Here is a 23,705-nt window from a genome sequence, read left to right as displayed (position 1 = left end):
TTCTTCAATCCTTTCCCAGTTTAAATTAATTAAAGGGGATTTAGGCCAATTCATGGGGGACATGCTAATCAGTGGTCAACAGCTAGAGTGGACAAAGCATTATAAATCTGAATTGCTTCTAATAGGCTGTTTGGATCATTTTGGAAGTGTTTCAAGTTTGAAATAGAGCACTTCAAACTCAAAACAACTATTTCAAACAGAAGGTATTTTCAAAATGGTAAAGACAATCCATTTTGAACTTGATATTGTGGTTTGTTTCAACCACAATACAACAATAGCTACTAGACTTAATCATGGCCTGCTCAGGCACATCTTTGAAACTGCTATCTGCTTTCAAAGTCCTGTTTTGCTTCTGAACTTCTAATGTATGGGACAGGACATGATAAGCCATGATTTTGTTACTCTATAATTTTGGCAAAATTCACACACGATTCTAATCCATAAAACTGTTTTATACAGGTAGCCCTCATTTAGCAACTGACTTATTTAGTGAACATTCAGTTACAGTGGAAATTAAAAAAAACTAACTTTGGAAGCAGTTCTTGCATTTACAATTTTCACAGGTCTGTAAAGCAAAAGAAAGCTGAAGTCAAATTGCAAGTCCAGTTGCGGTTTCACTTAACAACCAACTCATTTGGTGGCCATTCACAGTTACAGTGGTGATAAAAAAATAACTCTGCAAACAATCCTTGCAGTTATCACCTTCACAGGTCTATAAACCAAAGGAAAACTGAAGTCAGGTTTCACTTAGCAACTACTTGTTTGGTAAGTGTGGTTACCAAATAAGGATTACCTGTAATTTATATGGTAGGTTTTGCACGTTACACTAAGGACATGATAGCTTGGCTGGTGTAGAGGGCACTGCTTAAGAACCAAGGGTGTGGCTCTAAATCAGACATGTCAAACACAAGGCCCGGGGGCCGGATCCGGCCCGCGAAGTGGTTTCATGTGGCCCGCGAAGCCATCCTGGAAACAGTGAGGGAACGGCCCCCACTGCCTTGGCCCTGGCCCAGAGACCCTCCTTCTGCCAGAGACCCTCAGATCTGTCCCACTCCTGCCCAGGCCCCCATAGGCACCCTTGATGCGAGCGATGTAGAGCTGGCCATGCCCACCCAGTAGGCCATACACACTCTAGCCACGCCCACCCAGTAGGCCACGCCCACCCAGGCCATATCCACCCGGCCTATTGAGGGCAACTGCAATGCTGATGCGGCCCTCAATGAAATTGAGTTTGACACCCCTGCTCTAAATAATGTAGGTTGAGAGAGAAGCATTCTGTCCATTGAGATCAAAGGCCCCATTTCCTGTCCATCAGGCGCCCTCTTCTAACCAGAAAACTAACTACCTGTTTGCTGTGCTTATTTAATAAGATCAAGATAAATGTCAGCAAAAGCTGCAGCTGCAGCCAAAAACCAACAAGGAAACCTACAACTGGAACATGGCACCAAATGTTTCAACTTACTTACAGGAAACCACAGCACTTCCCCTGCTATTGGGCTGGTGAACTTAAAGAGAGGTCTCCCTTAAGAGGTATTTTCCATCCCTGCCCTTGTTTATACACCCTAGCCTTTTGTTTTGAACTCCTTTCACCTTTGTTTGCCAACAGGGTAGAAGTCGAAATATTATGAACTACTTCCTTCTCTAGCCTCTTCCTCTGCCACGTCTCTTGAATATCAGCCCGGTACAATCTTGGGGGGCCCTCTCTGCTGCCAGCCAGCCCTTGGGTTTTGCAAAAGGATTGCCATAAAATGGACTTGAACCCCAAAAGGGAGCTGCTTTATCTAACTCAGCTTCAAGGCTGCTTGGAACTCTTTGATAGCAATCCAAAGATGAAAAGTGGAAAAAATAAATAAATCTCAAAACTTGAAAAGCTCAGAAATAGAACAAAACTGTTGACATGAGGTTCCTCTTCATATAAACCTCCATCATGGAAAAAAGAGAATTATTAAACACATTTTCTCTCTCTCTCTCTCTTTCTCTCTCTCTTTCCGAATACTGGAATTCTCCTAACCCATTCAACTCCCAAGTTCTTTGTTGCATCACGACTACATAGAAAAATAACTTACTCCAAATCAAATGGCAAATTACACAAAGGAATTAATCAGCTTACCAAAGAGGAAAGCATAAACCAGCTTCTTCTCCCATCATGCTGGGGAAAACATAAAGACAATAGAAGTGGACCAGATGCTAAACTAAAAACAACTTCCCCAGAGAAATAAAACTGATCAAAGATAAAGATTAAGGGCTTTAGTCTTTTTGTCCAGTGAACATGATTCAAATTTTGAGATCAAGATGTGATTCCTTTCACAAAATGGCTACCAGAGTGGTATGGTCAGTCACAACTTACCCACCTACCCTTTCCCAACCAAATGCTTTTTATCAGGGCATTTTATCTGAGCCTTTTTATTATAAGATGGGCATTTTTTCAAGTGAAGCAAGCAGTTATGTTACCCATCAATCGTATTTTTGATAAATGATAATTATTTATTGAGTAATGATGATGATAACAACGACTAACAAGACCTGAAAATAGAAGTAGAATGACTATGACAACAGTATTAATAGTAATAGGCACTGGGGGTACAATCCCAAAACATTTGGAGCACCACTTGAACAGTATTGGCATTGACAATGCCAATCGGTCAATTGAAAAAGGCAGCCTTTACTTGAAATAGCTTACATCTTGTGACGATACCTTTAACACAATTGAATGCCTATGCCAGACTCATGGGAAGGACTCAATAGGTGGATAAACATGTCAAATCGAACTAAACATCTGGCTTGCAGTGCAACCAACTATATAATAATATAATCTCAGGGGTTTCCACAAAGAAAAGGGAGTCAAGCTATTCTCTAAAGTATCTGAGGGCAAGACAAGCAGCAATGGACGGGAACTAATCAAGGAGAGAAGCAACCTAGAACTCAGAAGAAATTTCCTGACAGTTAGAACTATTAATCAGTGGAACAACCTGCTTCCAGAAGTTGTGAATGCTCCAACACTGGAAGTTTTTAAGAAGAGATTGGACAGCCATTTGTCTGAAATGGTATAGGGTTTCCTGCCTGAGCAGGGGGTTGGACTAGAAGACCTCCAAGGTCCCTTCCAACTCTGCTATTCTATTCTATTCTATTCTATTCTATTCTATTCTATTCTATTCTATTCTATTCTATTCTATTCTATTCTATTCTATTCTATTCTATTCTATTCTATTCTATTCTTAATAATAATTTAATGTATATGTCACCTGAATCCCGATGACTCTGAGCAGCTTACTATCATTAAAATATTTAAAAAGAAAGAACAATACAAGAAATAAACCAGCACACAAAAACAGCACAAAACAAAGTAAAATAAACCCAGCTGAAGGAAGAAAGGAAGGAAGGAAGGAAGGAAGGAAGGAAGGAAGGAAGGAAGGAAGGAAGGAAGGAAGGAAGGAAGAAAATCCTATTCTCTGAAGACCTGGGCAAAGAGTCAGTTCTTTAAAACTCTTTGAAACATCAGCAAGGTAAGATATGTTCAAATCTCGGAGTGGGGGGAGCTGGGGGGCTTCATTCCAGAGGGCAGGCTCATTGCATTGAAGAACCAGAATACAGATCTATTATAAAATCAGCTACAGTTTTAAATAGAACCTCATTGCTTAGAGGCATTATGTCTTCCAGGTTTGAGGCAATAAAAGGGAAGAGTTCATCTTCTTCATAAATTGATTAACAGTTTCTCTTGCTATTACTTAGATGAGCAGGATCTTTGTGAGCATTCAGCAATAAGGCCCATTTTATGATCTTCTCTCTTGTGAAAGGACTATGCCCAGTCTAACCTGTCAGAGTCTTGTAAAGATAAAATAGATAAACTTTTTTGTCATTTTTTTCACTGTGGGCACACTGGCACACATTAAAAATGAAATTCTGTTGCCTGCTCTCAAAGTGTACAATATATATATATATATATATATATATATATATATATATATATATATATATATATATATATATATATATATATATATATATATATATATATATATATATATATATATGGAAAAGCTATGATTATTTATTAAAATATTATTTAAGTGGTTAATCAGCTATAGTAAATTATATCCATTTACATGGTAGAAAGACAAATTGGGTTCAGTTCTAATTAGACGTGGGAAAGAGTGGGGAGAGAACCAGAGTGGTGTCAAGTACACACATTAAATACTTGATATTTTATAGAACAAGAGCCAGTCTAGTATAATGGCTAAGTCATCAGGCAAAAAACTGGGAGACTGTGAATTCTAATCCTGCCTTAGGCAGAAAGCCACCTGGGTGACTTTAGGTCAGTCACTCCTACTCAGCCCTAGGAAGGAGGCAATGGAAAACCACTTCCAAAAATGTTGCCGGGAAAATTGCAGGGACTTGTAATGTACCGGTAGTTACCAAGAATCAAGACTGACTCAAAAACAAAATAACAATAAATAAGGACCAGGTCACAACATTTGGTACTCCAAGTGTAGCTGGCTTTGCTCCTACCCATACTACAGTATCAGTCATGAAAGGTGCTGTAAAACCCAGGAAGACTAGGAAGATGAGAAGGAAAACAGTTCTCACAATTTGGTGGCTCATGGTGTAAGAACTGGAGGAAAGTGGAGACATGCCCTGAAACAGAGATGTATTGTATGAATAAAAATATGGATAAAATTTGGATATACAGCAATGCTCATGATGTACACAACGGACAAAGATATTTAGTATTAGCTGATGATTTGCTTAAACTGAATTTGCAATGGAAAATAATCAATAGTTCTTCAAAAGGAAGCTCCACATTTTGTGGGTTAGAGTTCATTTTATTACACTCCCATCTGTAATAAAAAAGAACATGAAACACATTACATCGCAAAGGGAGACTTTTCTGAACCAGCCACTTTCAAACAAGGATGTTTAGGGAAGAAATTCTTGGCTCCAGCAGCTGCCAAGAATGGGAAAAAACAGACAAATAGTGTGGTTTCAGAATCAATGTACTTAGCACTTTAGCCTAAGTTATTTTTGGATCTGGGTGTTTGCGCAATTTATTTATCCATTGCTATTGTATTATTATCCTTAGGAGTTCAAGATAACTTTCACAGGGTCCAAAAGCTGTTTCCCATTCATGCCCCCTTTTGATCTGGGTCTGTTTGGCACTAATTCTGTTCTGTGCCTGGATTACTCTGGAGCTTTTGGTGGTGATGGAGGTGATGGTTGCAGCAATAGAAAAAATTCTCTCAAAACATATGTTTTCCCTAAAGAATGTCTGGAGAAGAAGAAAAAAAATGCATTTTAGTTTTGCCCAATTCAGGGATGCACAATTTTTATCCACCAAATCCTCCGGTGTAGCCCCTCCGAATGTTAATACTGAACTGAAATATTTAATATGATGACAGAGAAGTTTATTAGATGTATTAGAATGAATAAAGGCTGCATTTCATCAATTTTATTCATTTGCCATTAAGTCATTGTGTCCCATCTCCAACCACATTTTTGGAAAATGGATGTATGCATGCTTAAATGTAACATAAAAGAGTCCCAGATTGTAAGAGAAAATACTTATTTCAATAATGTAAAAATACATACCTTGAAGATCAATTTGGGAATGAAATGGAATAATAAAGAAAAATATCCAGAACTGACACCAAAATTTTTCCAAAACTGTTAGCTCACAGGACGGTGATGAGGATGAAAGTGTTGGGTAAAAAGCACGAGTGGATTGGAGGTGTTATAAATAAATAATTCTTGCTCCAAAATCTTAAAAGCAATTATTCTTTTTCAGTTAAAATGTATTTAATGGAAATTATCCTGGCAGGGAGAGGAGTGAAGAAAACTGTAGTTAAGTATTCTTGGAAAAAATGGAAGCAAAAAATCAGAAGGAATCTTGTGGCATCTTTCCCAACTAACAAATAGAAGTGTATTTTTAAATACAGGTAGTCCTTGACTTACAACAATTTGTTTAATCATTGTTTGAAGTTACAATGGCACTGACCTATGACCGTTTTTCAAACGTACGACCGTTGCAGCATCCCCACAGTCATGTGATCAAAATTCAGACGCTTGGCAACTGATTCATATGTATGATGGTTGCAGTATCCTGAGGACATGTGATCCCATTTTGCAACCTTCTGTCAAGCAAAGTCAATGGGGAAGCCAGATTCATTTAACAATCGTGTTACTAACTTAACAACTTTAGTGATTCACTTAACAACTGTAAAAACAAAGGTCATAAAAAGGGGCAAAATTCACTTAACAAATATCTCACTTAGCAACAGAAATTTTGAGTTCAATTGTGGTCATATGCTGAGGACTACCTATGGTCATATTCCAAGTTCAGCTCCAGGGTTTTGATGGCTACAACGAATAAGAAAGGGATGTGATTCACACAGCACCTTGGACCATGGCTTGTTGGCTTCGTCTGATTTAGCACAATGAATTCATATGACCCTTTCACATGAAGCCCAAAGAAGCCCAACCAACATTATGGCTTAATATGATATCTGGAGCCTGGCAACCATCAATAGGATCTTCCACTCTCCTGGATATCAAATCTGCTCTGTTCTATTCACCTACAGAGATTTCTCTCATTTCTTTTTACATGCATGTTCAAATGATAGAAGTTTGGCTGGCGTTCTTCCTGCAGCATTTCTGAGTGCAGAACAGATTTAAGAACAACAACAACAAAAACTTGACTCACATAACTCGAGAAAGGAGGGAAAAAACTTATAAATTAATGAAAAGAAGGACGAGGGGTGACATGATTACAGTGTTGCAATATCTCAGGGGCTGCCACAAAGAAGAGGTAGTCAAGCTATTCTCCAAAGCACCTGAAAGCAGGACAAGAAGCAACGGATGGAAACTAGTCAAGGGGAGAAGCAACCTAGAACTAAGGAGAAACTTCCTGACTGTTAGAACAATTAATCAGTGGAACAACCTGCCTCCAGAAGTTGTGGGTGCTCCAACACTGGACGTTTTTAAGAGATTGGATTAACCATTTGTCTGAAATGGTGTAGGGGTTCCTGCTGGAAAAGAGGGTTGGACTAGAAGACCTCCAACGTCCCTTCCAACTCTGTTATTCTGTTATCATCTACCATTCCAACGTCCCTTCCAACTCTGTTATTCTGTTATCATCTACCATACTCATTTTAGACCTTCAGCAGCAGGAATGTACAATATCATCTGTTTAAATTCACTGTCAAATGTTCCCACTTTTAGAGGTTTTCCTGACTGCTTGTCTAAATTTGTTTCCTTGCAGTTTCCATTAATTAATTCCAGCTTTGTCCTTTGGAGCAGTATGGAACATATCTGCTTCATCTTTTGCAAGACACCCCTTTTGACCTGAACTAAATCAAGTAAAATCGATTTAGTAGTAAAAGTCTCCAAGATAAACATAATAAGCACTGATTTTGCACTTGGTCTTCTCCCATTACAGACCTTTCTCTGCTAATTTTCAAGTGTCAACAGTTCATCTAAAATTCATGGACACACATGAAAAATTGGGCCTGTTGTAGATAAACATTGGAAGACAAATTGTTTCTGGATTCTACCACTTTGTACTCTAGATAGTAGGTACTACTGTAGGTAGATTGTGGGCTGAATTTCCCCAAGCAAGGACTCCATAGACATACAAAAACTGAAGAGTCTGTGGAGATTCTCAGTCATTCCAGTCATGGTTGCCTCAAAGGTGCTTTTTCAAAAGGCAACTGAATATTCTTTATTTTATTTGAAGACATTTCACTTCTCATTCAAGATGCTTCATCAGTTCTGGCAGGATGGTGGGGGAGATGGAAGGCTTAGAAATAAAGAAAAATGATCCTTCCATTTGCCCTCTCCATCCTGTCAGAACTAAGCCTTCCAACTCCACATTATCCTGCCAGAACTGATGAAGCTTCCTGGATGAGAAGCGAAATGTCTTCAAATAAAAACAAAGAAAGTCCAGTTGCTGTGTGAAAAAGCACCTTTGAGATATCAAGAAGAAAAATCTTGCCCAAACTTCCATATCAATGAATGCTGGTTTTCTATATCTTTTAACATGAGGTGGGGGATAGAACAATCCATCATATTATTCTCCCACACAACCAGAGTTAGTATTTTCATATACTCAAATGATAATGTTAAATAGGCCTTGACAGAGATTGAATCAGAAAATGCGAGGTGTTATGTGGGGAGGGGAAGAATTAGTCAGCTGTGATTCAAACATATTTCAAAACAAAAAAAAATCTATTTCAAGGCTTTCACTTTTTATGAAGGTGCTGCAAGATTGAGACAGCACTCCTTTAAAAAAGAGAATTATTAACAATGCAAAATGAAAATCCTACTTTGTTCACCCAAAGTAACAAAATCTCTCCCAAATCTGCTTTACAGAGAGGTGACCTTACTGAACAGATTATCAGTTTCTACTGGAGAAAGCTGTAGAAGTTTTTGGATGAGGCATCTTTCTCACTTTTGTACTTGGAATTATGTAAGATATTGATCCAGATAAGGTGCTGCCTGCTTACACAAGTAGTCCTCAACTTAAACTAGTCACTTAATAACAGTTTGAAGTTAGGATAGACTCCAAAAAAGCTACTTATGACTGGGATTCAAAATTCCAATGCTGTCCCCACCCCATGGTCACATTTTGGGTACTGGGCAACCGTACTGCGTTTGCAGTTTTTTGCAGCATCCCACCATCACGTAACCATGTTTTATGTTTTTTGCCAGAAACTGGCATTTCACTTCTGGTTTCTGGCAAAAAAACCACTTGTCATGGACAATGGATTTGCTTAACAACCACAAATTTGCTCAATAACTGTGGATTTGCTTAACGATCACCAGGAAAAAAATGGGTTGTAAAATTGGGTTGGTCACATGATAACCCACTTAACAACCCACATGACTTACAACTGTATTTCTAGGCTCAATTACAGTCATAACTGGAGGATTATATAATATATAGTAGCAGGATAAGGGCATGACCGCAAACCCCACCTTCCTTCGCACTGATAATATTACTTGGTTGGGTAATGAAATATTTGCAAGCAAGCAAACAACCAAGCTCAGAGAGCATGAAGGACTTCACAATGGGATATACAACCAAACTCATTCAGAGTGCATGAGGTAGAAAAAGTCAGAACAAGCTGTAGTATGTCTCTTTGCTAACATACACACACAGTTCCTTAAAGAACAGATATTTGTTTTTCCTCTCATGTGGGCAGTACAACAAGAGGGTTAAGTTTCCATTCAGTCGTGGCCAACTCACGTTATGATTTTGCCTTCCAGTGACATGTCTGGTGTTACGTGTTACAGTACCTGCTTGTTAGTCAACTCTGCTGTCCAAGGAATACACGGGAGCTTTCTCCAGCACCACAGCTCAAACGAGTCCATTTTCTTCCTGTCTTGGTTTTTTCAGATCCAATTTTTACAATCATACGTTTATTTTTGTTTAAAATATTTCAGGGCCTTTTTAAGGACAGAAGTTATTCCAAGACAAACTACAGCATTCAAAACAATAAAAACATAAGGCTAAACATAAAGAGGTTGTGAAGCACTGCTCTGCAGCAATTCCTCTAGATCAGGCATGTCAAACTCGCAACGTCACGTGATGTGTCGCAACGTACTGCAACTTTTTCCCCATTGCCAGCAATGGGGTAGGCGCGGTTTCAATGTGACGCATCTAGCCTGTGGGCCAGCAGTTTGACACCCCCGCTTAGATGTTCCATTGCAACTCCCATAACCCCTGGTTCTGATCAGAACTGGAATTAACAACATTTCGAGGGCTACATGTCGGCCGTCTGTGTTCTTGAAACTCAAGATGGCCACAGGTACTTGCCCATTCCCTCTACATTAAATTCTATGTAATAAGAAATCTGAGCTCTTTGTCTGCTCAGTCCTTGACAATACCCTAAATACCAAATTCTAGGTCTAGGAAATAACATAAAGTATTTATGACAAAAGAAAGGCATCTATTAAAAAAAAAACCTGGACAATGGCAGTATGCTACTGAGAAACAAGAATATACACAGAAACACACACACATACAGCATACAAAACAAAACAACTTGGAGGCAAATTGACAAATCATAAAGGTCAGCAGGGTAAAGTTAAGTGGTTGTAAACTACTGTGCAACATAATAGTGTAATTTTAAGATAGGGAGATTAAATAATCTCCACACATATCAATTTGCAGAGAAAAATCAGGATCAGAACCACTATATCTACAATATCTGTGTTATTGCTCTGTTATCACAGAAGTATTTACCAGATACTTGACACCCTCTTTATAAAAGGGGAAATTAGTGGCCAGCTTCTCAGTAACTATATTTATTTCTTATAGGCTGCTTAATATGCCACGGACAGATATCTCTATAAACATTACCAACATGCTTAAACTGCAATGTGATTGGCTCAGCAATATGCAGCAGAATAACGGATGAGGAATCATGGGAAATGTAGTGTAATACAGCAGCCCCCAACCTTTTGGGCATCAAGGACCAGTTACATGTAGAGTGGTTTTTCCATAGACTGTGTGCACGTGTGTGTGTGTGGGGGGGGGTGTTTCACACACTGCCTGCATCCCACGTGTGCACAGATGGGGCTTCACTTACTTGCATGGCCCAGTTCCTGGTGGGCTGCAGACTGGTGCTGATCTGTGGGCTGGGGACCCTGCTCTAATATATCTATAACTCATCAAATTGAGTAAGACTTGCCTACAATATGACTAAGTCTAGAGCTAACTTCAAACCTACATGTCTCCTGTATATGCCAACTTTCAGATGGGAAACTATTGGATGTCTGAGGTCATGTTCTATCTTTCTGCAGCGCATGCACAATAGACATCACAATAGTGCAAATAAAATGGCAGCATAAAATGGTAATAGAGAAGCAGCTGTTCCTGATGATGATGCAGTTCCAACACAAAAGTCACAAAGCATCCTACCCAACAGTCCTCTATAGGGCTCTAAAATCACTATGTACCATGAATCTCTGCAATCTAATTGCTTTAGAAACAGCAATAATCATTGTTTTTGTAATTTAGTGGACTCTCTGTTCCCACTGGAGGAACTACCTGATTCAGCCCACCTTCTAGCTCCTGGGCTTCCGTGATAGCAATTGGTTGGCATGGTTAGGAGAAAGTACACAATCGCAGAACTGCTGCTTTGTCACCACTAAATGGGACAAGGGCTTGGAAGGCAGTTGATCTTCGCTAGTAGGGCAAATGGGAAGTTTTTGAGGATTTGAAAGACATGGATTCATTCAATATTCATTCATCAATCAATACTACCATCAACACTGCCGCCATTCCAGATCTCATCACTTCCAATTGCTTCTGAGATTTACTCCAAAACAATGGAAAAATGTTCACAAATTCATAAACAAAGAAACAAAGTGCATACAAGAGGGAGAACACTAATTTTCTTTATTTTTTTTTCTGGGAAAATAAGAGAGGATTTTTTTAAAAGGCAGGAACCCAGGGAAACCTGACTGGGTGAGCCAGGCACTTGGTGGTTGACCAGCAAGCAAGCAATTCTTTGCCCTCAGCTGTTGGCCAATATATGTGTGTGTGTGTGTGTGTGTGTGTGTGTGTGTGTGTGTATGCTTGTGTATGCTTTTGTATTCCAAGGTTTAAATTCTAGGCTTTTTCTTGCTGCCCTTTCAAATCAATGGAAATTTAGCTACTGTCCTTCTAGAGTTTAGGAGACACTGGATCAATGTTTTGAACTTCATTCATTACATACAGTTCTCCATGAGATGTGCAGAGACCCTCATGTATTTAAAAAAGAGGTTTCAAAGGAAGATTTTGTTGGTTTTTCATAAAAATTAATGTCATCAATTCACCCTGTCACAAGATCCCACCAATAGATTTATTCATCTAATCTATAATTATTATTCTAATTACCCAACATATCTGTCCCCTTCTATTATTTATTTACATCCTGCCTTTATTACAAGTATTTTTTATAAATAACTCAAGGGGTCAGACACACACAATGCTCCTTCCCCCTATTTATTTTTTATTTTTAATTTTTAGAGTCCGTCCACAAGTGTTCTGGAACATGCCTGGACTAGAGGTTCTGTCACAACCAAAGAGGTGGTGAGGAAAATTCTCATGTGCCAATGGCAACGAAAGAAGGCCACAACATGGTCTTCTAAAGCAGTGATAGGGAACCATGGCCCTTTTATGACTTGTAGACGTCAACTCCCAGAATTCCTGAGCTAGACATATTGGAGACCCCTGTGTTAGTTCACCTGATTTCTTTGAATAGGCATGAGCAATAAATCAGTTTAATTGGAATATTACTTGTGGTTCTAGTCTTCCGTACCTGGCAGCAGTTCAGGCTATGTTGAGTTACATGTATCTAAGCAGAGGTTGGATAGACATCTGTCATGAAAGCTATAGTTCAGGGGCTGGCATATAATGGCTTCTCAAATATTGTTGAGAATTCCTGCTGGCTCAGGAATTCTAGGAGCTGAAGTCCACAAATTATAAAAGAACCATGGTTCCCCACCCCTGTTCTAAAGCAAAGGCACTCCGGCTTGCAGCTTGTCTCATTGCTGGCATAAAACCAAGCTAACACCTGCAAAAATTCTCTCTCCTACACAACTTTTCACAGATGGCAGAAGCCCTGTCCTTCTCCGCTTCATTCCTGTGCCTATCCCTCAGGCAATGTGGCATTTTGCTCCTTTACAAAAAGCAGTTCCTAAAAAAAACAAAAACCCAACAGATTGTTCAGTGGAGGCAATTAACTGAAATAGGCAAGTGTCAAGTAGATTCACATTCTGGCCAGACACCCACATCCTATATCAACATCTTCCCAGTCATAGCCTAGCCCTAGCAGACAAATTTCTGCATCAGCCTTTTCTAAGGAATGAAGACACTGCATTTATCCTTTAAAATTATAGTTGTAAATCAGGAGATCCAGATAATTGCCCCTTGTTATAAAGCTGAAAACATAGGATAGTTTATAATGAAGAAGACCATTTGCCACATGGTTCAGAGATAAAGAACATGTCGCCTTCCAGATGTTGCTGAATTACAATGCCCAGCATCCCTCAGCATGGGCCATGTTAAACAGAGCTGCCAGGAACTATATCTGGAGCACCAAATGTCTCCTGTCTACAACTCTAGTCTAACCAAGTGCTCGAAGCAAAGACTCAACTGCAATGGGACGTCAATCTGTGGCAATTACGATCATATTGAATTATAACTTCCGGCATCCCTAGAAAGTACAGTAAATAGCAAGGCAGTCTAAAGGTAAAGGTTCCCCCGCACATGCGTGCTAGTCGTTTCCAACTCTAGGGGCCAGTGCTCATCTCTGTTTCAAAGCCGAAGAGCCAGCGCTTGTCCGAGGACGTCTCCGTGGTCATGTGGCCAGCATGACTAGACGCCAAAGGCGCACGGAACGCTGTTACCTTCCCACCGTAGTGGTCCCTATTTTTCTACTTGCATTTTTACGTGCTTTCGAACTGCTAGGTTGGCAGAAGCTGGGACGAGTAACTAGTTTAACAATATTTGAGAAGTCATTGATTGCTAACCCCTGAATGACAGCTTTCATGACAGATGGCTATCCAATCTCTGCTTAGATATATCTAGGTCAATGTAGGCTTAACTGCTGTCTGGTGTGAAAGACCAGGACCCCAAATAAAGTTCCAATGAAACTGACTTATTGCTCATGCCTATGCACAGAAATCTAGTCAACTAACCCAGGGGCAACTTGGCAACTTTAAGATTTGTGGACTTCAATTCCCAGAATTCCCCAACCAGTATGAATGGCTGGAGAATTCTGGGCACTGAAGTACACAAGACGTAAAGTTGCCAAGGTTGAAGTTCCCTGAACTAATAGTTAGCACTATTTTGGCACTAGATAACGGTTAATGGAATTCAAGAGAGGTTGGACTTTTGTGGCAACTAAAGACTTTAGGCTGATTCCTCTTTTGACTGTCTCCAGGCTTTGCCACTCCTCCTCCTACAACTGCCTTGCATTTCAGCTAGATATAGCAAACACAGCTATGTGAAATCCTTTAATATGAACTGTACTACACCACAATTTACCTAACAAACCTTAATTAGCTGAGTTCATATATTAGTTCTCAACTTTTAGGTATTCGTTTATTGCCAGTTACAATGGCGCTGAAAGTAGTGACTTACAACTGGCCCTTGCACTTACCTCTACTGCATCTCCATGACCACATGATCAAAATTTAGGTGCTTGGCAACCAAAACATATTTACAATGGTTTCAGCATTCTGTGGCCACTTGAGCTCCATTTACAACCTTCACAAGCAAAGTCAATGGAGAAAGCTTACTGACCATGTGATTCACTTGACAATCATGTTGATTTGCTTAACGACCACAGCAAAAAGGATCATAAAATCAGGCACAACTCACTCAATGACCATCTTGCTTAGCGATGGAAGTTCTGGTTCCAACTATGGTCATAAATTGAGGATTACCTATAAGCTAAGCGATAAAACAGTCGTGTTGAGTTAGGCCCTATAGAAGCCATATATTAAATACCCAGTGATATACTGTATATTTTTTAAATAAGTAAACCATGTCTCACAATGGTATGATCCATGACCCACAAGCAAAGGACCTACACAATGTGTGACTTGACCTTTCTTTCCAGATGTATCTCTTGGAGGTTGTGTGACTATGGTGTGTTGTGTCTTCTTTATTTGAAGACACAAACTGCTCTTTTTCCCCCCTCTCTCTGGCTTCCCATTGAATTCTATTGCATCCCTTTTCTTCATGCCAAATCTGCTGCCTCGTGCTGTTTGTTTGATGTCTGAACAGATGACTCCCAGAGAAGTGAAAACTTAATCTAAGGACCACATCAACTTAGGCTGATGACCATGGCTTTCCCACTGGCACCCAAGATGCCTGCTAGCTTTCCTTTAGTGTGGCAGTGAATTATGAAAGTTGCAATGCCAACAAGGGGCCCCAGCTGAGAAAAGCTTCCCTACTGCTTTCCCATAGAATTATCGTAAATGCAATGCTAACTTGTAGGCTGCAAATTATTGGCATTAAATCTTAGTGCAGTGTGGGACTGCAGCCACCAACTGCCAAAAGGACTTTATCCTTTTGCACATTACTACAATCCGAAATGCCACACATCAAAAGTTCCTTCCTCTTACTCCAATAATGTCCTACTTCTCTGTACTTATTTTCATCCCATCTTGCCCTCTTTAGATGGGGTTAAAAATATACACATAAAAATGTACATATAAAAAACTCTGAAAGGCCAGGAAACAGCAGGCTCAAAACTATAAGCCAGCCAGAATCAATGACAGGAACCAGGGGAGTTAAACTGAAAAGTAAGAAGGCTCAAGAGGGCAAGAAAAATGGATTTCCTTTCTGAAAGTCACTGACAAAACAATCAAAACATCAGAATTCACACACAAGTAGTCTGGACCAGGACAATACAAGGAACACTGCATCCAGTTTTGGTCACCACAATGTAAAAAAGATGTTGAGACTCTAGAAAGAGTACAGAGAAGAGCAACAAAGATGATTGGGGGACTGGAGGCTAAAACATATAAGGAACGGTTGCTGGAATTGGGCATGTGTAGTTTAACGAAGAGAAGAGTGAGGGGGGACATGATAGCAGTGTTCCAATATCTCAGGGGCTGCCACAAAGAAGAGGGAGCCAAGCTATTCTCCAAAGCACCTGAAAGCAGGACAAGAAGCAACGGATGGAAACTAGTCAAGGAGAGAAGCAACCTAGAACTAAGGAGAAACTTCCTGACAGTTAGAACAACGAACCAGTGGAACAACCTGCCTCCAGAAGTGGTGAATGCTCCAACACTGGAAGTTTTTAAGAAGAGACTGGCCAGCCATTTGTCTGAAATGGTATAGGGTTTCCTACCTTAGCAGGGGGTTGGACTAGATGACCTCCAAGGTCCCTTCCATCTTCTTCTTCTTCTTCTTCTTCTTCTTCTTCTTCTTCTTCTTCTTCTTATTATTATTATTATTATTATTATTATTATTATTATTATTATTATTAATTATTATTATTATTATTATTATTATTATTATTATTAATAATAACAATTTTACAGAAGCAGGAATTTTAACTTTCATGCAGGTGAAAGAAGATAATCTACTAATAATTTTCCATGCTCTTCCTTCCAAATCCACCTAGCGTGGGCTGATATGTTGGGTTACCTCAAAAACATTTGCAAATTTCCACTCTTGTCCTTTAGAAAAAAAAAGAAACCCGAAGTAATAGAGGATTGTTTTTTAAAAATCAATGTGCAGGATGATTTAACAGTTTGTTTGGACAACCTGCTAAAGCTGTATGGGGTTTCTTTTCGGTTTTGGCATAACAGTCAACTATGGCTTAGTCACTAAAACATAGCTAAATAAACTGGCTTAGCAGCCTGTACAAACACAGCCATAAAGAAAGAAGGAATCATCTCCACCAGCGTTTCTCAATCTGGCTAGTGAATTCTGGGAGTTGAAATCCACACATCTTTAAAGATGCCAAGGTTGAAAAACACTGGTCTCCACCTCAGAGAAATTAAAAATCTGGAGACTCTTGGAGTAGAGAAAAGAATATCCTTCTCTTCCATTCCTTTTTCAGTGGAGCATCTGGAACATCTTCTTATTCTGATTGGTACATAACAGAAACATGATAATATTCATATTCTAAAAGGATGTGTAAGAATCAATTTGGGATCAAAGAGCCTGTCCCAGGCAGTGGTAATCAAAAAAAGTGAAGATGTCAGCAGAGATGGAAGGTTCATCTTCCCTTTTTATCCTACCTTGTGGACAACCCTGGCCCTAGGAGGACCTGAAACAAGACATCAAAAAGAGCCACCACATTACTGCACGAAGGATCCAATTCAGTGCTAATGTCATGTCTGATGCAAGTAGGTAAGTGTGCATGATGATGGCACGATGTACACCAGCCATGGTGGCACAGTGGTTAAAATGCAGTATTGAAGGCTAACTCTGCATCCCACAGCCTGGAGTTCGATCCTGACCGGCTCATGGTTGATTCAGCCTTCTATCCTTCTGAGATTGATAAAATGAAGACCCAGATTCTTGGGGGCCATATGCTGACTCTGTAAACCGCTTAGAGAGAGCTGTAAAGCACTGTGAAGTGGTGTAGAAGTCTAAGTGCTATTGCTATTGCTACATATTGCCAGTTGCTGACTTTGCTTCCTACCGTGAATGCCTATGGCTGGTCATGTTCCTATTGCTGTTGCCCACTGCAGTCATATTCCCTGAGATCTGCACATTTCATGCCATGTCCACGCACACAGCTGGCACAAAACGGTTATATAAGAATGAAGATGGGTCAAACTGTGGATGGATCTGAGATTTTCCGTTTTGGGAAGTGAATCAGGATCAAGTTCCCTTCCCTCTTTCATTACTCCAAAATGGGGTTCCAGAAAGTTATAAACTGAGTTTTTCAAATCTGGCAACTTTGAAACATGTGGATTTCAATTGCTGGAATTCCCCCAATTCTGGAAGATCTCAAAGTTTCCAAGTTTGAAAAACACAGGTATAAAACCATCTGGTCTTTTTCATCAACCTAACAAAATTACCAGGTAAAATCTGTGAAGAGACACAGCCAGTCTTGATACCAGTTTGCCATGATAATTACTATAAGAACTTATGCCACTTTTTTTAATGTTCTGTCTCCCATTTCTTTTTTTCTTCCTTTCAAGGCTATGTCTTTACAAGAACTGAGATCAAGGATTGTCTCACCTCTGATGGCTTGGGTTCTTCCTCAAGGGTCACCTTAAAGTGCTTTCTTCCTGCCTCTGAGGTGACAGAAAGTACGCTGGCATGCTTTGCCTTGCCCTCATTGCTGACCCTTATTCTGTCCCAATAAGGAGGCCAGGAAATGATGCAGTCCTGGCAAATTTAATATGGGACAAGTGAAGGAAAGGGATTGTTGGATTCCCTGAGCGTTGTCTGCCTTCCTATCAAGTGACACCAGCCAGCAGAAGAAAACATCCAGCAACTGTTCTTGTGAACACAGGCTGGGGAGGAGGCGAGTTCTGACAGATGGCAAGATGGGAGGGTTTAGCTAGTGTCAATTTTTTTTGCTTTGTTTTGCACAAATGTTTTGCGCCCGCATGAAAAACGCTTGTGGTACCTGGATTCAAGACTATTTTAGAATAGTGCTCTTCCGGAAAAATACTAAGCTTGGATTTAAGATTAGCCAGAAAATCAGCCAACATGAGATGAAATGTAAAGGATTATTATGACTTACAACCACAACTGAGCCCAAAATTTATGTTGCTAAGCAAGACATTTAAGTGAGTTTTGCCGCATTGTATTACTTTTCTTGCCACAGTTGTTTGGTGAATCAGGTTAAAGTTAGTAACCTGGTGGTTAAGTTAATCTGGTTTCCTTATTGACTTTGCTTGTCAGAAGGTTGCAAAAGGGGATTGCATGACCCCGGGACACTCGAACCATCATAAATATGAGACGGTTTCCAACTGTCTGAATTTTGATCATATAACTATGGGGATGCTGCAACTATTATAAATGTGAAAAATGTTCATAAGTCACTTTTTCAGTGACGTTACTTTGAATGAACACTAAATGAACTGTTGTAAGTCAAGGACTACCAGTATTTAGGGTGAATGAACAGATTTGCCAAGTGAATTTCAATGGTGGACCACTACAGGCTGCTCTGAAAAAGAGGAGAGGAAAAATGAGAGCAAAAGACAAAGGGTTAGGAAATTATATGAAGTTTGTGTTTGTGTGTATGTGTGTGTGGTCTTTCTCTAAAGGCTCTGGCAAAGTTCATACATACATTGCAGATGTTTGATTTGAGCCTAGTGTGCTGCCAAACCTAGCCAGTGTGGCTTGAATATCACCATTTATGATTCAGCATCTTGTGGTATGCTCAGAAGCCATGGTTAGACAATCATGGCTTAATACAGGAAATCAGGTGGTTTCAGGATAGTAAAGATCTGAGCTTTCCCTGCAGATTTTCATGCATGCTTCTTGCCTGTGTTAAGTGTTATTCACTTGTTTTCTCTGTTCGTGGATTGTGCTGATTAAAAGGAGGTGGGGAGGGATAAAGAAGGAATTATTGTCTTTTAAAATGGGAACTCAGCAGACTTATGTTTTTACTTGCTCTATAAATATAACAATGGAAATCCTTCATCAAAAATCCTGTAATGAAAGATTATTTCTCTAATTCAGTGGTGGGGGGGGAGAGGAGGAAGGGGGAGATGGTGGAATATCACAAAAGCCATTGCTCTTTTCCAGTGAGTTTCAACATGAGTGCAAAACAATAGGAAAATGTTAAACTTTTATTAGCTGCTGTTGTTTCAATCATTAAGATACGCTAAACTCATTCTTCCTTTATTTTCCAAACTACATTGATTATTCCCAAAGGGAAATTAACATGGTTTGGCAATCTCTTTTCCCTGCCATCACAACCCCCAAGCATAAGAAACAACTGGCGAATTTCCAGTTTGGCTCTAGCACGTTCCCTCCCCCCAGTTTTAATCCTACGGAAGAATGAATCTTAACACACGTCAAGTACGTCATGGAAATACTCAAGAAAACTCAAGAAACCACAGTCTTTCAGCTGCTCTGAGCAACATGTCAATTCACAACCACTTCAATTCAAACATTTCAGATTTTTGCAGCTTCTTTTATAAAGCACTGGGGATGTTACACTTACTGTACTTTAAATACAATGCTTTAATTAGCGATCATTAAAAAATGACATGCAGAATCAGAGTTAGAGGAAGGCACCCAGGACCTCCGTACAAGAGACAAATGGTTAGAGTGGTTAAGTCAATGTTTTCAGCCTTAGCAACTGTAAGATGTGTGGACTTCAACTCCCAGAATTCCCCAGCCAGCACTCGCTGGAGAGTTCTAGCTGTTGAAGTTCACACATCTTAAAGTTGCCAAAGTTGAAAAACACTGGGTTAAACTGTTGGACCAGGGGTGGGAAGATCTGGGTTCTAGACTACCTTTAGCCATGGAAGCTCACTGGGTGTAATGTTATGTGGGAATGAACTTGGGAGACTGGATGAATGCCTACAGAACAATCAGATAAGAAGGAGCATAGCCCACAGCTGCATGGTATGCAAAGCAAGAAGCTCAGGAGGGAATCTCCCTAAGTCAGGGGTAGGCAACCTTGGTTCTTTTATGACTCGTGGACTCCAACTCCCAGAATTCCTGAGCCAGCCTGCTCAGGTCCACGAGTCATAAAAGAGCCAAGGTTGCCTACCCCTGCCCTAAGTTATCTGTAAAAGTAAAGGCTGTAAAAGTAATGGCAGGAGAATTGTACTTTCAGTCTTGCAAGGTTCTGTTAATGTAGTTTTACAATAAACTAGAATTAATTCATATGGTCCTATTTCTTGTCTGGTAAGGCTGACACTGGATGACTTCTCAGCCCAGTCTACCTCACAATGTTCTTGTTGTGGAGAAAAAAGTAGAAATACTGAGCATGTTGCCTTGAAATCCTGAAAGAATAGAAATCTAATCAATCTAAATTACCTGTCTCTTTCAGAGTTTAGCCATCTCTAATAGAGGGTTCTCTAACCTCTGCTTGAAGATGTTCAGCATGAGGAAGGCCACAATCCCTTCAGCCCACTGACTTTATCAAGCTGTTCTGCTTTTAGATTTTTTCATACAATGGTCTCTGCATTTCAAATTCTGAGAATATGTCATGGGCACACTCACAAAATGGCTGCCTTGATAACACAACCAAAGCATCCATTTACAAAAAGGCAAGTCTGCCAGCTATATCTTTTAGCCTGCTTTTTCCTACTTCAACTCTTTTGGGATAGGTACAAATATTTTGAGGCAGGTACAAATATTTCCAAACATGGGGCTGCAGCTTTCAAGTGCTTATTTTCTCAGAATGCCTGGTAGGATTCTGGGGAATTATTCTCTGAATCAAGATGTGGAAAGAGATGGGTCATGTGGGTTTGCACCTCCCATTCACAGGAAGGTGTTGTGGGCACAGCATTAGCGATTTCTCTTACCAATATTTAGAAAGACTCAAAAAGAACGTGATGAAACAGGGCTACACATATAGCAAGGGTGGTTTTTATTGGTATCTATTTGCAAACTGAAATATGTTTCATCTGATACTAGCATTAGTTTGACAATTGTAAAACAAGAAAGAATGGGGGGGAAAGCCCATGCAAGTTTACATTAATTTTTATTTGCAAATTTTTGCAGAGTTGGGTTTGCAAAATCTGTTAAGTGAACAGCAAGCAAACTACTATATAATAAGCACATTGTGTCAGCATCAGTTAGCTACTGTGATAATATATAGTTCAGTTCTTGGCCAAAGGCAGGCAAGCACATAGATACAGGCTGGCATTCAGCTTCTGGATCAGTTCAATGGTTGAGTGAATCCTACAGAGCCACCATCTGAACTTCAAGGGATAAGGCTTCAATAGGTCCAAGATCAATACAATGGCAATATTGTTTCAGCTTTGGCCAGTTTTTAAGTGAAGACCTATAGCTCTGCAGGCAGGGAGCCTCCACCCAGCACCAACTGTTCATCAACAACTCAGCTCACCAAAGGGGATGGAATAAACCATTACTCGCAAGCAGCCTTTCCTTGAAAGCCAGCATATCTAGGTCTTTCAATCTACTGGCTTTATATCCTCCATCATTTCATAAAAAGGCAATAGTAGACTATTTTCATACTGCTTCCAAGAAAGTTGCATGGGAGGGAGATTCTATGTTTTCTCTTGGGAGAGTTATCCAGTCCAGGTTTCATTAAAAAACCCAGAACCACAAGAAAAAAGGGGGGAAGATATTATTATCCATAAACATTGGATGCTATCCAGTGGTGGGATTCAAATATCTGAACAACCGGTTCTCTGCTTGGGTGCTACTTCCGGAAGTCCGTTCTGAACCTTGGAGGCTCCCTGGCTCAAAACAGACTTCCGGAAGTGGCGTCCATGCACTTCCGGAAGTCCATTTTGGGCCTTGCGAAAAAGGGCTAGGGCATCAGCCGGTTTGCCGAAGTCAACAAAAAATTAGCTATTGGTTCTACTGAACCGGTGCAACCTGGCTGAATCCCACCACTGGTGCTATCTAACAAAATGAAATTCAACGGTGAAAAAAGTAAGGTTCTACATTTAGGCAAGAAAAGCCAAATGCACAGGTATAGTGTAGGTGGTACCTTGCTCAATAGTAGTAACTGTGAGAGGGATCTCGGAGTCCTAGTGGACAATCACTTAAATATGAGCCAGCAGTGTGCTGCAGCTGCCAAAAAAGCCAACACAGTGCTAGGCTGCATTAACAGAGGGATAGAATCAAGATCACGTAAAGTACTAATACCACTTTACAAGGCCTTGGTAAGACCACACCTGGAATACTGCATCCAGTTTTGGTCACCACGATGTAAAAAAGATGTTGAGACTCTAGAAAGAGTACAGAGAAGAGCAACAAAGATGATTAGGTGACTGGAGACTAAAACATATAAGGAACGGTTGTTGGAATTGGGTATGTCTAGTTTAATGCAGAGAAGGACAAGGGGTGACATGTTAGCAATGTACCAATATCTAAGGGGCTGCCACAAAAAGGGAGTCAAGCTATTCTCTAAAGCACCCTGAAGGAAGGACAAGAAGCAATGGATGGAAACTGTTGTTGTTGTTGTTGTTGTCATTAACAACAGTTGTTATCTAGATAGAATACAGACATGCTGCTGCTCATCCGATTAGGCTGCCAGGCTAAGGTTTATTGTTGTTGTTGTTGTTGTTGTTGTTGCTGTTATATTTAAATTCTTATGCCACCCATCTCCCCTCTAAGGTGTCTCTGGGCTGCTTATAGGCTATAAAACAAATAGAAAAATAATTAAAATATATTAAAACTATGCAGACAGATTTTCCCCATGATGATTGACACCTAACCTGGTCTTTCAAGTCTCCCAGTGGTGCAACTTATAGCCACTATAACTGAATCCCTCCATTTTGCTTTTAATTGTCCTCTTCTCTTTCCTTACATCTTTGCCAGCGTTAGAGCCTTTTCCAGGGAGCTGGGTATTCACATAACATGTCCAAAGTATGATAATTTGAGCTTGGGTTACTTGTGCCTCTAGTAAGCGTTCTGGATAGATTGCTTTGATGATCCATTTGTTTGCTTTCTTGGCTGTCCTTGATATTCGCAGTCTTCTCTGATAGCAAAATACAAAGATATCCATACTCTTTCTATCCAACTTCTTCAAGGTCCAATCTTTGCTCCCATAAAGTATCGCAGTGAATATAACAGCTTGCACAATTCTGATATTTGTAGAGATAGTCACATCATGACATTTGAATATTTGAGTATTTGTTTTTAAAAGGACTTAGAGGAAAATCCATTTGTTGCTCCAAGTTATCTAGACTGACCTTCTAACACACATGCTGCCAGTTTAAAACCATTTTGCAGAAAACCATCATGGATGATTGTTCTAATTGTTGTGTTAGATATATATCTATGTATCTGTATATCTATATATCTGCATAGATATGTACATAGATATAGGCAGGGGATATGCTCTTAATAGGTTTTTATAGAATAGTTACAGCTAGTCCTCAATTAATGACTTTTCATTCAGTGACGGTACAAAATTACAGCGGAACTGAACAAATGGTAGTTATGCCCAGTCTTTGAAGTTAGGACCTCGGGAATGTCCCAGCTGTCACGTGGTCAAAATTCCAGGGCTTGGCACCCACTCGCACTTATAACCACAAGGCAAAGAGGCATCCATCTATCCCCACACACACACACATCACTG

At 39.9% G+C, this 23,705-nt stretch overlaps 1 protein-coding gene across 4 annotated transcripts in view; it reads right to left on the bottom strand.

The window, feature by feature from the left end:
* Positions 1-23,705, bottom strand: part of ATP2A3 (ATPase sarcoplasmic/endoplasmic reticulum Ca2+ transporting 3) — a 153,295-nt gene that overhangs the window by 109,575 nt on the left and 20,015 nt on the right. The gene's annotated exons all lie outside the window — the stretch shown is intronic.

This window comes from Vipera berus (genome assembly GCF_964194415.1).
Source record: "Vipera berus genome assembly, chromosome: 1".
NCBI lineage: Eukaryota > Metazoa > Chordata > Lepidosauria > Squamata > Viperidae > Vipera > Vipera berus.
This window is presented reverse-complemented; position numbering and strand designations above follow the sequence as displayed.